Source organism: Cervus elaphus, chromosome 20, assembly GCF_910594005.1.
Source record: "Cervus elaphus chromosome 20, mCerEla1.1, whole genome shotgun sequence".
Taxonomy (NCBI): Eukaryota; Metazoa; Chordata; class Mammalia; order Artiodactyla; family Cervidae; genus Cervus; species Cervus elaphus.
This window is the reverse complement of record NC_057834.1, coordinates 64,872,964-64,890,314: the sequence shown is the minus strand read 5'-3', so window position 1 is coordinate 64,890,314 and position 17,351 is coordinate 64,872,964.

Below are 17,351 nucleotides of genomic sequence, written 5' to 3'. Positions count from 1 at the left end.
CCATGGACAGAGGGCTCTGGTGGGCTACAGTCCATAGGGTCTCAAAGAATTGGAGATGACTGAAGTGACTTAGCATAGCACAGTGTTGATTCTCCTGGGCACCTACTGAGATGGCTGTATTTTTATCTGGTCTCCAGTACTCATTCAGCAGATCACTCTTTAGTCGTATATGACATGGCCCTTTGTCATTTACTCAGGGTAGGCATGAAAGTTTTCTGATTCTCTTTCATGCCAATATGGGGACATGGGAGATTGATGCCTTCATTTGTATTCTGCTAATGCTAATCCAACTTGGTATATGTCTTCAGACTTCACTTCTCTTAAGTCCTCAATTTGGGTGATTTATTGTCCTTACTTCACCACTCTTTCCCCAACGGTTTTAATGTAGGGTCGAGACAGGGGTCTCCTGGAGAAGGAAAAGGCAACTTGCTCCAGTATTCTTGCCTGGAGAGTTGCATGAGCAGAGGAGCCTGGCAGTCCACAGTCCGTGGGGTCACTAACAGTTGGGCATGACTGAGCGACAATCACTCAGGGACAGGGGTCTACTTCTCAGAGTCCCATCTGGGTTTTCAAAGATTAATCTTTTCTCTGATTCTTCTTCACAAGCCCAAGAAATTTTACTTCTTCCCCAGTAGGTAGAGAAGATAGGCTGTCTGAGCTCAGATTTTTCTACGCTTGTAATTTAAGATTTTAACTTTATGTCCTTAATACTGCTTTTGATTCTCAAAACTCAGGATTTCACTCTTTAAAAGCTTTTCCATCAGCAACTTTATTTGTGCTCTGTATTTCAAAGTCTATTTCAGAATGAAAAGCTAATTCTCTCTTTTTTTTCTTTTGCATTTTTGCTATAACCATCCAACTCTGAATGAATTAGTATATAATACCCTCACTGGAACCTGAATGCAGGCAATAAGCATGCTTACTATTTCAAAATATTATCCCACTCCTGAAATTCCTGATTGTTTCAGGCTCCTGTGTTGTCAATAAGACTATCACCATTTGTCTTGTTTTATTGTTTCATTGACTCCTCTTTTTTGACTCCTCCATTTTTTCCCCCTCTTACTGGAAATGAAATGTGACAATTCTCTATGAAAATATTGCTCTGGTTGTCCCTTTTCTCCAGATCGTTTTTCCACTGGTTCGATAAAGCTCTCAGTATCTCTCACTTGATTACTGCAGCAGAATCTTAATAGGTGTGACATTTACTAATTTCTATTTACTCCAACCCAGCCTCCTGCTTACTGTCAATGATGTTTCTATAATACAAAATTGACGATTTCATTTCTGTATAAAAATAATCTGTGTTGGACACACTAGATATTGAAAAAATGCAAGTTTCTTATTTTGGCTTAAAAATTCTTTCATAATATGCCTTCAGTGTACATATACACACATACATTTCTTTGCTTTTCATGTCACAGTTCTCTCACTACTGGACTTCACTTCAGAACATCGGGCTCTTTGATGCCTTAGTGCTTTGGGAAAGAGTTATCTCTTTATTAGAAATGTCTTATTTTCTGTCTCTACACTCTGTCCCCTTATTTTTGTGAAAAATTCTTTTAATTCCCTAGAATTCTAATTCATCTAATCTATCTAGTTCATCTATCATTGTACTTAAACCCTATTTAAATGCCTGATCATTCTACTCTAAATCTGATTAGGCTGTTAAGTTCATCAGGGCAGGTGGTTTTTCTGTCTTTTTGACTATTATGCTTTTAATACTGATTACAATGTCTGTTCCAAAAGTATGTATTGAGTGAATAAACATAGGCCCACCATGGTCTTATATCACTGTGTTTCTATTTCTCTTTGATCATTATCTTGTATCACTCTCTCTTTACCAATATGTTCTAATGAATTTATTATCCTCACCATTTCCATAGCATTTATCCTACTTGGATGCTCATTCTTTCTGAGGCGTTCCCTTCCTTTAACTTCCGTAACCTCATACTGTTCTCTTCTCTTCATTTCCGGCTGCTGTTGATTTGGCTGCTGTGAAGGTTTTTCCCTCTGTAAAAGTTCCCCTCCTCTTCCCCCTCCTTCTTCTAAATTTGAACAGTCAGTGGGGCTAAACCCTCTTCCATTCTCCATCTTTCTATATTTTTGGTGAATTCATCCTCACTCCTGACTTCATTTCTCAGTGATATATAGATTTATTTACATTAATCATATACATTAATGTAAAGTCCTGGCCAAGACCTTTCCTTTGAACCTTAGATCTATATATCCTGCCCATATATTATTTTCATGTGTTTTCTCACACGTATCCTCAAACATAAACTATTACTGCTTTATCTGTGTCCCCATCAAATTCATATGTTAAAGCCCTAACCCCCAGTGATTGTATTTGGAGATAGGGTCTTTAGGAAGGCAATTAAGTTAAAATGAGATCATTAGGGTGGGCCTTAATTCAATATGACTGGTGTCTTTATAAGAAGAGGAGATGAGAACACAGATGCACAGACAGAGGAAAATCATGTGAAGACACAGTTAGAGGGTGACAATTTGTAAGCCAAGGAAAGAGTCCTCAAAAGAATCCAAACCTGCCAATGTTTTGTCCTTGGAATTCTAGCCTCCAGATCTATAAGAAAACTAACTTCTGTAAGACATTCAGTATTTCATTTCACAGCCCTAGAATATTAGTTTCTTGTTGTTTATTTGCTAAATCCTGTCCAACTCCTTGCAACCCCATAGACTAGCCCTCCAGGCTTCTCTGTCCATGAGATTTCCCAGGCAAGAATATTGGAGTGGGTTGCCATTTCCTTCTCCAGGGGATCTTCCTGACCCAGGGATCGAACAAGCGAATTCTGTACTGCTGAGCCACCAGGGAAACCCAGCAAACTAACACACATGCCCAAATATTGAAGTAATTTATTTTCCTCCAAACCAAACCTTCTTATCTTCCTTAATTTCAGTGGATGGCACCATTGGGCACCCAGCTTTAAAAATCTGATTAAAAATAGTAATTAATGTGGATTTACTCATATTCAGCTTTTAGTTGCATCTTCATCATAAATATCTCTTTATCTCTAACCACTGTGTCTCAATTTTAAGTAATTATCATCTGTCACTGATGTTTAGCTATAGCTTCCTAAGTTTTCTTCCACTATTTCGCTCTTATAAAACATTCTTTGTATTGGAGATTGTGTCACTTAAAATGAAAATTTAACCATGTTACCCTCCTACTTAAAACTCTTTATAACATCCATTAGATTAATATCTAAAACTCTTAAGGGCCTGCCTATCTCTCCAGGTTAATTTTGCATATTTTTCTTTTCAATTCCCTCCATTTCTCAAGTGTGTCTTTCTCAGGACTTTTGCACATGCAGGTTTCTTGCTGTATGGAATTATCTTTCCTTCTCTTTTCTTTTCCCACACTTATGCCACAGCTTTTTGAGAAAAGTAATTTAGCTAGTATTTTTATGAGCTTTATTATGTGCCAGGTACTATCCTAAGCACTTTGCAATATTAACTTATTTGTCTCATCATAAACCTACAAAGGATGTTCTATTGTTATCTATATTTCATCAGTTAAGAAATTGGGGTGCAGAGCAGTGAGAGAAGTTAAGTGACTCATTCAGGGTTACAAAGCTAGAAGTAGTGGAGCTTGGATTTAAACTTGGGGGAATAGCGTCTAAATGTTAGATCATTATTATGAAAAAATATTTTCATTCTCAAAATTAGGTCAAAGTAGTCAGTATGTGTGCTGTTAAGTCTCATCACAGTTGTGATGGGTTATCAATAAATTGTAAAAATGAATATGCTGTTGAATGCAATCTCCATGAGATCAGGGACAACATCTACCTTGGTAGCCATTGTATCCTTAAGTACTTTGTATGCTGTTGTGATGAGGATGACCATAAGTATTTGTTAAATGAAGGAACTGGGAGTGTTCTTAGAATAGGAACACTGACAGTGTAGCTTTGGCTCTCAGCAGAGACCTGGCCTATAGAAAATGTTCAATAAATCCACGTTTGATTAATTATCAACTAGCTAGTGGTAGAGCTGCACTAAAATGTAATTCTGTGTTATGCTGTCAACCCCCAAAAGTAGGAAGACATTTACTCTGATAAAGGGATAATGAGGCAAGGGGTGGCTATGGGTGAGGCATGGGTGAGGTTTTAGAGGGCGACTATCTGAGCTATTTATCCCTTTTTTATTTTCCAAATGAGTTTCCCATTTTAATTTGTTATAATGCATTACATTTGAAAATCTTGAGGCATGTATTGAAAACCTCTGTCTCTGTGCTTTTCTGATTCTCTCTCTCATTTATAACAGTCCCTAGTTTGTGTCTTTTTTTTCTAGCTCTTGCTTTCTTCAAGTTCAGTATTTTACATTTTTATGAAGTATAAATATTATGTGGTCAGGGGCTGTCTTGGAATTTCTTTTATTTGTTATCTCTGCAGAATTTCAGACTTTTGAAAGGGCTGAGGGCTTCATAAACCATGGTTGTTTCAGTACAGATCTTAAAGGAATGGCAGTGCTACTTTCTGGTTAATATTTCATTTCTTTCTCCTGCGCCTATCTCATCTTCCCCAAACAATTAAGAAATGGCCCAAAGGTCCTATTCATAGATCTTCTCCATCCAAATAGGAAAGAGAAATAGCAAGGAATAGCTAGAGTGGTTCCACAACTCTGCACTTAATGACTGCCTGTAAGAAATATTTAATACGTAAAGACTTTTAAATAGTTTTTGGTAGAAAAGTTCAGAATCTTCTTTTAATTAGCACATATATATCTAGAATAATGTATTTAGAGAATTTTGGCATGGTTAAAGTTTTTATTTCTTAAAGGAGATCTATCATGCAAATCATTTTACCTGTACTCTGCAATGAGAGAAGCCACTGCAATAAGAAGCCCAAGCACCTTAACTAGAGAGTAGCTTTTGCTCCCTGCAACTAGAGAACAGCCCGCACAGCAATAAAGACCCAGCACAGCCAAAAGTAAATAATGAAATAAATAAAATTATAAAAAATATTTACTGTTTTCTCTCTCCATTGCCAGGTTAATACTGATAATAGGAGAGACCCTTAAGCTATCTTATTAGAAGGATTTAAATAAGACCATTTAAGTACTTTCAGTTCTATTCTACCTGTGTAACCTTAGGATTATGATAGCTTCCTTTTTAGTTGGATCATAAGAGAAAGAATGCTGTGGATATATTTTCCAAAGTTCAGGTTTAGTAGTCATTTTGTTTCTCATAGTCAACTAATAAGCTACATTCTGGTGTCTTAACTCTTTTTAAAATTATTTTTAGTTGGAGGATAATAGCTTTATAACATTCTATTGGCTTCTGCTGTACAGCAATGTGAATTAGCCGTAAGTATACATATATACCCTCCTTCTTGAATCTCCCTCCTACCCTACTCCCATTCTACCCCTAAGCCATCACAGACACCAGGCTGAACTTCTTGGCTTATTTAGCAACTTTTCACTAGCTATCTATTTTACACATTAGGTATGGTTGGATGGCATCATCAACTTGATGGACGTGGGTTTGTATGGACTCCGGGAGTTGGTGATGGACAGGGAGGCCTGGCGTTCTGCGGTTCATGGGGTTGCAAAGAGTCGGACATGACTGAGTGACTGAACTGAACTGATGTATATGTTTCAATGCTACTCTCTCAATTCATCCCACCCTCTCCTTCCCACACTGTGTCCACAAGCCCGTTCTCTACGTCTGCCTCTCTATCCCTGCCCTGCAAATAGGTTCATCTTACTTCTTAATCCATTTAATCGGCTTGATAAGCCCAGAGACTAACAAAAATTATAGGCATTTTAAAGCAGAGAGATAGTTTTAGAATTAAACAGCCAAAGTATTGTGCTTCTTGATTTCAATCAGGTTTCTCTTGTCTCTGTCATTTGTTTCATTTTTGTGGTTAAGGTCTTTACTTTCACAATCTGTTGAAGACTATGGGACATCTCCCTAAACACACACACACACACACAGACAGACACAACATACTCCTATATACTCCATTTTGTATACAGTTTCAAAGGGATATTAAGACCTTGAAGCTCATTCACAGATTTGAGAATTAATAACTTCTTTCTGGCAGTGATTCTTACCTAAACCTATAAGTGACACTCAAGATTTAATTGGGAATGGCCCACCATCCCACAAAAGAGGAGAGGTGTTCATCCTCATTGGTCTACAGTCCTTGGGGGTGATTTTCCATAGTGATTGAAATGTGAAGCACAGTTGAGTGGATTATTTCCTTTAGTCTTTTACTCACATGCAGCTGGAGTGGGAAGAACATCTCCTATTTTCCTGTGGTCAGAATTTGTCCCTTTTCCCCCAGAGTCTGGGAAAGATAGAGATTGTTCCATTCTCATTATGAATTTCTCATTGCACATACAGTCTTCAGCTGTCTTTTGTTCTCTCCCTCTGACTTTTTACTGGTAGGGTTGTTCTATGTGTACTCTTCTCATTTGTTTTTCTACTTTTCCTACACACATTTATAACCATAAATAATACCATCAGATATAGTGTTTTTACATGGAACAACAGACTGGTTCCAAATTGGAAAAGGAATACGTCAAGGATATATATTGTCACCCTGCTTATTTAACTTATATGCAGAGTACATCATGAGAAATGCTGGGCTGGAGGAAGCACAAGCTGGAATCAAGATTGCTGGGAGAAATATCAATAACCTCAGATATGCAGATAACACCACCCTTATGGCAGAAAGTGAAGAGGAACTAAAAAGCCTCTTGATGAAAGTAAAAGAGGAGAGTGAAAAAGTTGACTTAAAGCTCAACATTCAGAAAACTAAGATGATGGCATCTGGTCCCATTACCTCATGGGAAATAAATGGGGAAACAGTGTCAGACTTTATTTTTCGGCTCCAAAATCACTGCAGATTGTGATTGCAGCCATGAAATTAAAAGACACTTACTCCTTGGAAGGAAAGTTATGACCAACCTAGATAGCATATTAAAAAGCAGAGACATTGCTTTGCCAACAAAGGTCCGTCTGGTCAAGGCTATGGTTTTTCCAGTGGTCATGTATGGATGTGAGAGTTGGACTGTGAAGAAAGCTGAGCACCGAAAAATTGATGCTTTTGAAGTGTGGTGTTGGAGAAGACTCTTGAGAGTCCCTTGGACTGCAAGGAGATCCAACCAGTCCATCCTAAAGGAGATCAGTCCTGGGTGTTCATTGGAAGGACTGATGCTGAAGCTGAAACTCTGATACTTGGGCCAACTCATGCGAAGAGTTGACTCGTTGGAAAAGACCCTGATGCTGGGAGGGCTTGGGGGCAGGAGGAGAAGGGGACTACAGAGGATGAGATGGCTGGATGGCATCACCGACTTGGTGGGCATGAGTTTGAGTAAACTCCGGGAGTTTGTGATGGACAGGGAGGCCTGGCATGCTGCGATTCATGGGGTCGCAAAGAGTCGGACACGACTGAGCAACTGAACTGAACTGAACTATGACAGTCTTTATTCTGGCTGGCAGACACACACACACACACACACATATGCACACACAACACATAATTTTATCTTCTCAACAGCCCTTTGAGGTAGATACTGTCATTGTCTACAAATTACTTGTTACAAAAAAACAAGTAGAGAGTTTATTGGGTATAGAATTCTAGGTTTTTCCCTTTAAAGATGTTGCTTCACTCTCTTTTTACATGCATTGATTCTGATGAGAACTCTGATGTAATTCTTAGGTCTATTCCTCCATTTGCACATACCTCTTTTCTCTAGTTTCTTTTAAGAATTTCTCTTTATCACTGCTTTTCAGCAATTTGATTATGATATCCCTTGGTGCAATTTTCTTATGGTTTCTTGTCCTAGTGCTCTGGTTTCTCTCTTGAGCTTCTGGGATATGTGGGTGAATATTGTTCTTAAAGTTTGGAAAAATCTTGGCCATTATTTATGCAAATACTATTTTGGTTCTCCTCCTCTCTCTCCTAGTGATGTGAGAGGGAGACTCTAAGTTATGTTGTCACATAGTTCTCTGATGCTCTTTTCGTAAAACAAAACAAACAAAAAACAAACAAAAACAAAAAAACCCTCCTCTTTTCTCTTTGTGCTTAGTTTTGAATAGTTTCTATTGCTTAACCTTAAAGTTCAGTCATCTTTTCTTCCACTACGTCTAACCTTCCCCTACGTCTAACCTTCCACTAATTCAGGCTAGTATATTTTTCACTGCAGATGGGTGGTTTTCATCTCTAGAAGTTCTATATAGATCTTTTAAGAAATATTTCTGTATCTCTAACTTTTCAAACACATTGAATATAGCTATAAGAAATGTTTCAATATCCTCATCTGCTAATTCTAGCTTTTGTATCAATTCTGGATTTGTTATTCTCATTGTGGATTGTGTTTTCCTGTCTCTTGACATGCATGGTATTTTTTTCATTAGCTTCCAGACATTATGAATTTTATCCTTTCTGGCGCTGGATAATTTTGCATTTCTATAAATCTTTTTCAGCTTTGTTTTTAAGTATTTGGGAGTAGTTTCTTTTCATTTGGATATGGGAAATTATTAGAATGATTCGTCAGGTAAATCTGGCTCACTGCTAAGTCTAGAATTAATTATTCTTCACTAAAGAGGCAACAACTTCCTGGGTACTCTTTCCACTGTCATGTCAATTAAGAGATTTTACAGTCTTGCTGGTCAGAGCCCACACTGGTCTTAGCCCTATGTGAGTGCTGGGTATATGCCCTGTAATCATTTCCAGTTGTTTTTCCTAGGCGTGGATAATTTTCTCACATATTTGCACTGAACAGTGCTCTGCTGAATGCTTGTGGGGGTAGGGTGAGGTGGTAGAATGTGATCCCCTGCAGATCTTCAGGGCCTTCTCCCTGGGCTGCCCTGTCCTCTCTGGTGCACTGTCCTATAAAATCTGGCTGCCTAATCTCCCAGGAATCTCATCTATGTCTCTTTACTTCATGGAGACGTCTTAGTTCCTCTCTGTTGCAGACTGAAATTTCTTTCAAGTCAGTAATCTGTGGCTCACCTCATTTGTGTCTTTTCTTGATTTTTTTTCAAACTGTTTTAGCAGGGAGGGTAAAGGATAAATCTGATCACTGTCACTCCATCTTGGCTGGATGTAAATGAACTGGATGTTATTTTTGCTTTTTAATAAAAAATGTTACGTATATATTTTTCTTCTATGTAGATTCTTTTGAAACTTGCTTTTTCTACTCAATAATACATGTCAAAGTGTAACTCTGCTGATTCATGTAGAATTAACATACTCTTTTTAACAGTTGTTTAGGAGAAATATCACAATATTTATTTCCTTATTAGTGATTGGCATCATTTTAGAATCAATTAGCCTTAGTATAATTGGGCAAGTCAAATCTCTAAGTAGTTAGTGTTTCTTACCTGTAAAATTTTGATAACAAAAGCAGGGTTTTTATGAGAATTATATAATGTGTGTCATGTTGTTCACATGGAGCAAGGTATGCAAATAGGCACTTAGTAATTCTTAAATTATTTTAAGTTTTCTTTCTCTTCTTTTTCCTATTATGTTTTCATTCCTCTTTTTTTTCTTCTTTATCTTGCCTTTTGGAATTCATTAAGTCAGGTTAACTGATTTGTTTTAAAAATCAAGTAAGTACCAGTAAGTCAGGTAATAGTCATTTTATGAGCATTTTATAAGATAAGCAGGAAAGAGAATCCACATGAGGATAAATGATTGGTTTAATTGAACTTTTTAGTTTTTATAAAGTTCTGGCCTTCTAAGACTCAACTTTTGTCCTAGTAGCAGAAAAATGTGAGGAAGACCCAGGGGAAAGGCCACAAATAGTAGATCAAAGCAGTTTAGTTCCTTGGGGAGGTGGAAAAGCAGGACACTAAATCATATTGCCAAGCTGAGCAGAGACTGCCTTTCTCTGCCTAATTTGCTCCTGGAGGAGCTAATTCTTTTTACATTGGAAACCAAAGCTCCATAGATAAACACTGTGCTCTTCTACCCCTCCCCTTTTTTTCCCTAGACTTCATTAAAATTTTCTTAGATCAAAGGGGAAAATGAAGTTATACTTTGAATTATGCAGTTGCAATAACTTTCTACATAGTTTCTTTACTGTCTGCATTTTCCTCCTCTCACTCATTCCTCATTTTGTTGCTAGACTCTTCATCTTTAAGTGAACCACACAATCACAGATGGCTCCCCATTGACTCCGGGATTGAACACAAAAGTCTCAACTATCTTTTAAGACTCTCCATGACGTGATCTATAAGACTTCTTACCATATTTATGAACTAGTGCTATCCTTTCTGTAACCTGCATTTCAACTAAATTAGACAGCTAACGCATAGTTTCCCAGGTGGCTACATGGGAAAAAATCCACCTGCAATGCACAAGGTGCAAGAGATGCCGGTTCAATCCTTGGTTTGGGAAGATCCTCTGGAGTAGGAAATGGCAACCCACTCCAGTATTCTTGCCCGGAAAATTCCGTGGACATAGGAGCCTGGCGGGCTACAGTCCACGGAGTCACAAAAGAGTTGAACATGACTGAGCACATTGAACATGTGAACATGTAGCTGTTGCATATGGTTGCAAAGTCTATGTGCCCCACAAAGGCATAAGGACAAGCCTACACTCTTGCCTAGCTGAGTAAATGCTCAAATGGGTGTTTCTTTTTCTAATTTGCACAAAAATGAGATAAGCCAGACACACCATACTATATTATTTCCTTTTTCTGTATCTTTGCTCATGCTTATTATCTTCTATAGATCCCTTACCTCTTTTTTTTGCCCAGTGAATTCCTTTTCATCTATCCCATGAAGCTTTCCAAACATTAATAGTGAACTCCCACTATTCTTCATATTTTTAATCTTTTCTGTGATAATTTATTTGTTGACCTTCCCTTTTAAGTCTCTACTTGGTTTTATATATCATGTCACTTTATTTTTCTTCCCAATATCTAGCCTATCACTAGTCTCTCTAGACTAGTCATATTTGGACTTTTCCTGGGTTCCTTCCACCCTACCTTATAGCTTGGTTCTTAAATTTATTATTTCTTAGATTCTCAGTCTTTGTCTTTTTTTGCTAGTAGTCTAATTGGTTCTGCTGGGTTGAGCTCATTTTTCAGCATGACTTCAACTCTTATATATATATGTCTTGGCTCTAAAATCTAAATTAAAAAATTCTGACATATAGACTATGTCTCCATCTGCTTACTTAGACATCTCTTCTCAATGAGCATATCCTAAATCAATATACCTAAAATAGAATACTGCTGTTGTTTAGTCACTAAGTCATGTCCACCTCTTTTGCGACCCAGTGGGCTGTAACCCTCTATTCTCCTCTGTCCATGGGATTTCCCATGCAAGAATACTGGAGTAGGTTGCCGTTTCCTTCTCCAGAGGATCTTCCTGACCCAGGGGTCAAACCCACATCTCTCTCTTCGAATCATTTTCCATCTATATTCCCTATTTTAGGCCCTGGTAGGATGATATGCTAGATTCCCTAATTATTATTTGTCAGGTTATCTTGTCCCTCCTCTCTACACCTGATGCCAACCAAGCATCAAGGCAATTCTACTTCTGAGTGTTTCTCTTAATTCTTCTCTCTTTTCTATTCCAGTGGTTATTTCCTTAGTTCTAACATTATCATCTAGGCCATTGAAAAACACTTATAATTATCATACTTTTCTTGTGCTTCTTGATACTTCATTCCAGACTCCACACTGCCACCCTAGTTGTCTTTCTAGAACATTATTCTATCATATCATCACCCTATATCCTAGCATCTGATCAGGAACACAAAACACTGACTGGTTGAATGTCCACTCTCCTAAACACAGTGCTAGACATTTCACATGTGTTTGTTATACCATGTAAGGGCACAATGATTCTGACACGAAGATCATTTTATGTTGTAGATCAGGAAACCACAGTTCAGAAAGGTTAAATCATTTTCTCACACAGTAGTCACAAAATAGTATTTCAAAGACAGCTTACTCATATCACAAAGCCCTCTTCCTCTAAACCTTACTGATACTTAAGAGTTCTGAACTTCAATCCTAATATTTCATATTCTGAATGGCCTTAGCAAATCACTTAAGTTATGATAATATAAAACTCAGAGGGATTTTTATTTTCTTGAGGAAAAATGAAACATGCTTGTAAATAAATGCCTCACAGGTGTAAATTATTCTTACATATCCTTCAAGGCCCTGATGATATCTATTTTCTAAAGTTTTTTTGATTCGCTAAATTGAATTCATTCCTATTTCCTCAGCGTGTTCATTGCACTTGGTGTGTATCTCATAATTTATTATATTTACTTTTACATTTTTTCTTCATATACTTACACTGAGTCTTTTGAAGATGAAGTCATTGCTATAGACACAGCACTTAACAAAGTGCTTGACCGAGTAAAATGAACACCATCTTCCCTCCAAAAAATAAAAAATAAAAGCTTTGTATTAAAATTAATGCATTGGCATGAAAGATATCAAAATCAGAAAGCTATCTTGATTACCTGAAAAACTAGTAAAGGTTTATAGATAGCAGAGTCTAACTCCAAGGGAAATAATTGAGAAAATAAGTCAATAAACAGAAGATCATATTTGCAGCTCAAATATAAAGCATTTAAAATGTTTCTATTGCAGACCTCTCAAGTTGTTCAATAAGAAACCATTTATTAAGGACAATTAAGAAAATTGAAGTAGATCTAAACCTAAAATAGAAGTAGATCTTCCCCAATGGGGTGGCTCAGTGGTAAAGAATCTGCATGCAAAGAAGAAGATGCATAAGATGTGGATTTGATCCATGGGTCGGGAAGATCCCCTAGAGGAGGGCAGGGCAACCCACCCCAGTATTCTTGCCTGGGAAATCCCATGGACAGAACAGCCTGGCAGCCACAGAGTTGGACATGAGTGAAGCGACTTAACACACACACTAGAAACAATGTGCTATTGGTTCCCAGATCACTATAAGTCCATGATTACAAGTATGGAAATCTAGGATATTTTCAATATTTCAATAACTTTTTGAAATTATTGAATTCCCTGGATTAAATGTCCAGCTAGTAAAACTTTTTTTTTTTTTTTGGCTCTGGGCCAAAAATAAAGGAGCACATTTTGAAGTTAAGAAGTAATGAATGGCAACATCATGGAAATTATTGGAACAAGTTAATGGATCAAACACTGTAACTAGACCTACTAGTCAGATGGTCACAATAATGAAATAAACTTGTCCTTTGGATGATCAACTATGGAAAAAAAGCTGAGTGATGGTCAAAATCAGTAAATACTAGCACTGAAAAATGCTTATTGTTTGGACTTAATTTCATTATTATTGGTAAAACTTATACAGTATTGTAAATAATATTATGAACTCAAAAGTTTAAGAAAAATTTTGAAAGATGTAAAAAAAGTCAAGTGGGCCTTAGGAAGCAACACTATCAACAAAATTAGTGGAGGTGATGGAATTCCAATTGAGCTATTTCAAATCCTAAAAGATGATGCTGTGAAAGTGCTACACTCAATATGCCAGCAAATTTGGAAAACTCAGCAATGGCCACAGGACTGGAAAAGGTCAGTTTTCATTCCATTCCCAAAGAAAGGCAATGCCAAAGAATGTTCAAACTACCGCACAATTAAACTCATCTCACACACTTGCAAATTTATGCTCAAAATTCTCCAAGTCAGGCTTCAACAGTATGTGAACTGTGAACTTCCTGATGTTCAAGCTGGATTTAGAAAAGCCAGAGGAGCCAGAGATCAAATTACCAACATCCGTTGGACTATCAAAAAAGCAAGAGAGTTCCAGAAAAATATCTCCTTCGGCTTTATTGACTACACCAAAGCCTTTGACTGTGTGGATCACAACAAACGGTGAAAAATTCTTAAAGAGATGGGAATACCAAACCACCTAACCTGCCTCCTGAGAAATCTGTATGCAGGTTAAGAAGCAACAGTTAGAACTGGACATGGACCAACAGACTGGTTCCAAATCAGGAAAAGAATATGTCAAGGCTGTATATTGTCACCCTGCTTATTTAGCTTATATGCAGAATACATCATGCGGAATGCCAGGCTGAATGAAGCACAAGCTGGAATCAAGATTGCCAGAGGAAATATCAATAACCTCAGATATGCAGATGACACCACCCTTATGGCTGAAAGTGAAGAAGAACTAAAGAGACTTTTGATGAAAATGAAAGAGGAGAGTGAAAAAAATGGCTTAAAACTCAACATTCAGAAAACTAAGATTATGGCATCTGGTCCCAACACTTCATGGCAAATAGATAGGGAAACAATGGAAACAGTGAGAGATTTTATTTTCTTGGGCTCCAAAATCACTGCAGATGGTGACTGAAGCCATGAAATTAAAAGACACTTCCTCCTTGGAAGAGAAGTTATGACCAACCTAGATAGTACATTAAAAAGCAGAGACATTACCAACAAAGGTCTGTCTAGTTCAAGCTGTGTTTTTTCCAGTAGTCATGTGTGGATGTGAGAGTTGGACTATAAAGAAAGCTGAGTGCCGAAGAATTGATGCTTTTGGGTTGTGGTATTGGAGAAGACTCTTGAGAGTCCCTTGGACAGCAAGGAGATCCAACCAGTCCATCCTAAAGGAAATCAGCCCTGAATATTCATTGGAAGGAGTGATGAGGAAGTTGAAACTCCAGTACTTTGGCCACCTCATGGGGAAGAGCTGACTCCTTGGAAAAGACCCTGATGCTAGGAAAGATTGAAGGTGGGAGAAGAACGGGATGATAGAGGATGAGATGGTTGGATGGCATCACCGATTTGATGGACGTGACTCTGAGTAAACCCCGGGAGTTAGTGATGGACAGGGAGGTCTGGTGTGCTGCAGTCCCCGGGGTTGCAAAGAGTTGGACACTACTTAGTGACTTAATGACAACAAGGAGTTGGAAAAACTGCTGGAAAACTGGAAAAACTACTCCTATACTGACAAACAGTAAGAAATGAAACTTTAAAAAGCTTAAGGCAGCAAAGAGTTATTAAGGTTTTTCAGGTAAACAAGCCTGTGACAAAGATCAGACTATGGAAATTTTCTTCTCAATAAAGTATAATGTATTAGATGGCTTCACGGTAGACACTATTGAGGTGTGAGAAAATGGCATGGGAGTGAGGAAGTAAAGAAATCAGGTAGACTACAAAATTATACCCAGGAAAATAATTTGGTTACCATCACACGGAACTGTCTGGAAATAGATAAATCAGAATCTGCTAAGATTTTGAGGGATAGGTCTGGAGCCAGTGGTGAGAGACAGCAATGGGCAAGAAAGTTCCTATGGGCTTTCATTCATGATCATTGCCCTAAGGGCAATGATCCTACCAGAGATTATAGTCTAATCTGGGGACACCGTCTGTTACCCGAAAAAGGTGCTAATACTGCCTACTTATCTGGAGTTAATTGTTGTGACTATCCTGTTTTCCACTCTTTTTCCTATTTGAGATTTTTATTACAGTTTTTCTATCCCTGCTTCTCTATTGTCTATTGAGAGAGACGTGGCATGGTAGAAGAGGAGAAAAAGAAGAGAAGAGACAAACAGTGAAAGGAAGAATATGGATGTATGATGACTAGAAGCTATTTTGTTAATTTATAGAAGGACCATGAGGAGCCACATTCAGATTTGGTGAAGAATGTTAAAAAATATTGCATTCCACCAGGATGTTTAGAACTTTGACCTGGGTAATTTCTGAGTGAACTTTTGATGATGTCCCTTAGGGCAAGCTTGATTTGAAGAAAAGATGGTCAGATGGGTGGATTATTTTAAAGAAAGGTAGTACCCTCCCTCTAAAATTGTATTCCTCATTCCACGGTATGGGGTAGTTGCTGGGATGTGGTTTCACAGCTAGCAAGTACTTACACCAACTTGTAAAATTCACTTTTAAGTCAGGATTTTAAAAAATCCAGCATGCTTTCTTCACTTGCTTTTTCATCTTCCACCAACTTGATATAGGGGAATGAGACAAAATTGAAGCCATATATGGAAGATGGCAGAGCCATAAGATGGAAGGGATCTGTGTTTCTGAATTACTGCTTAAAGGAAGGGTTCTAGTCAATCAGGAATACCTTTTTTTATATTTACAAGGGGAAGAAATAAACTTTAATGCATTTGAGCTGTTTTTAGGTGGGTTTGTTACAATGTTAACAGTAGTTAACTGAGAAACTAGGTATGCTATTGTATGACTTTGTTTTAAAAAAAAAACCAGATGTGGTAGATTTGGATTTTATTTTTACCCTACTGTCCTTAAATTACAATACCTCTTTTGCTGTGATATACATACATTATATATATATGTACATTAAATATAAATATATTTATATTGAAGTATAGTTGATCCACAATATTGTATTAGTTTCTGGTAGACAGCAAAGTGGTTCAGATATACACACACATAGGTATACACACACACATATACCTATACATATATATATTCTTTCCCATTATGGTTTATTATAAGATATTGAATATACTTCCCTGTACAATAGGACCTTGCTCTTTACCCATTCTATATGTAATAGTTTGCATCTGTTAGTCCCAAACTCCCAGTCCAGTCCTTCCCCATATCCTGTTCCCCTTGGAAACTGCAAATCTCTGTCTGTGAATCTATCCTGATTCATAGATAAATTCATTTGTGTCATATTTTAGATTCCACATAAAAGTGACTTCATATGGCATTGTCTTTCTTTTTCTGACTTTGCTTAGTATGGTAATCTCTAGGCCCATCCATAAAGCTGGAAATAACATTATTTCATTCTTTTTATGACTGAGTAATATTCCATTGTATATGTGTATACACACACACACACACACACACACACACACACACACACCCCACATTTTCTTTATCCATTCATCTGTCAGTGGACATTTAGGATGTTTCCATGTCTTGGTTACTGTATATACTGCTGCTATAAACAAAGGGGTGCATTTATCTTTTCAAATTATGGTTTTGTCTGGACATATGATCAGGAGTGGGGCCATAGGATAAAATGGCAGCTCTATTTTTGGTTTTTTGAGGAACCTCCATACTGTTCTCCATAGTGGCTGTACCAATTTATATTCCACTAATGGGGTAGCAGGGTTCCCTTTTCTCTACACCCTCTCCAGAATTTGCTATTTGTAGACTTTTTAATCATGGTCAGACTGACCAGTGTGAGGTAGTACCTCATTGTAGTTTTGATTTGCATTTCTCTAATAATTTGTGATGTTGAGCATCTTTTCATGTACCTGTTGACCATCATTATGTCTTCTTTGGAAAAATGTGTGTGACTTTGTTTCAGATTAAATCACAGAAAAGATTTACAAGTAAAAATGTAATAAATAAACACTGGTGATATTTATGTGGCTAGATGTCAAGTTGGGGGAAGTTTCTAGCAGTATGACATGGAATCC